A 486-nucleotide genomic window follows, 5' to 3' on the forward strand; every position below is an offset into this window, starting at 1 on the left:
CAAATGCTCCCTGGCTTCGTTTCTACTTCCTAAGTAGCCATCCCACTGACGAGAGCCTCTGTTCCCAGCGGTCCTGCCAGAACTCCCGGAAGCAATCCTCGGCCCACTTGCTGTAGCCAGGAGGATGCACTACTCTGATTGACCAGACCCGGTCACACGCTCACCCTGAGACTGGAGTGTGCAACCTCGCTTAAACGGAATGTGGCACACGCATGTATGGTGCAGGGCAGGCAAAATCAGCAGGTAACTATATACTAGTTAGTTTGGTTTGGGCTACAAATAACAGAATCGCCAGCTAACAGTGGCTTAACCCCCGGGCTGTGGACTGGTACCGGTCCTTGGCCTGTTAGAAACTGGGCTGCACAGCAGGAGGTGAGTGGCAGGCAAGCGAGCAAAGCTTCATTTGTATTTGCAGCCGCTCCCCAGTGCCGGCATCACCGCCTCAGTTCCACTTTGGACCATCAGGCATGAGAGTCTCATAGGAGC

This window comes from Pteropus vampyrus, unplaced genomic scaffold (assembly GCF_000151845.1).
Source record: "Pteropus vampyrus isolate Shadow unplaced genomic scaffold, Pvam_2.0 Scaffold247, whole genome shotgun sequence".
NCBI classification, from domain to species: domain Eukaryota; kingdom Metazoa; phylum Chordata; class Mammalia; order Chiroptera; family Pteropodidae; genus Pteropus; species Pteropus vampyrus.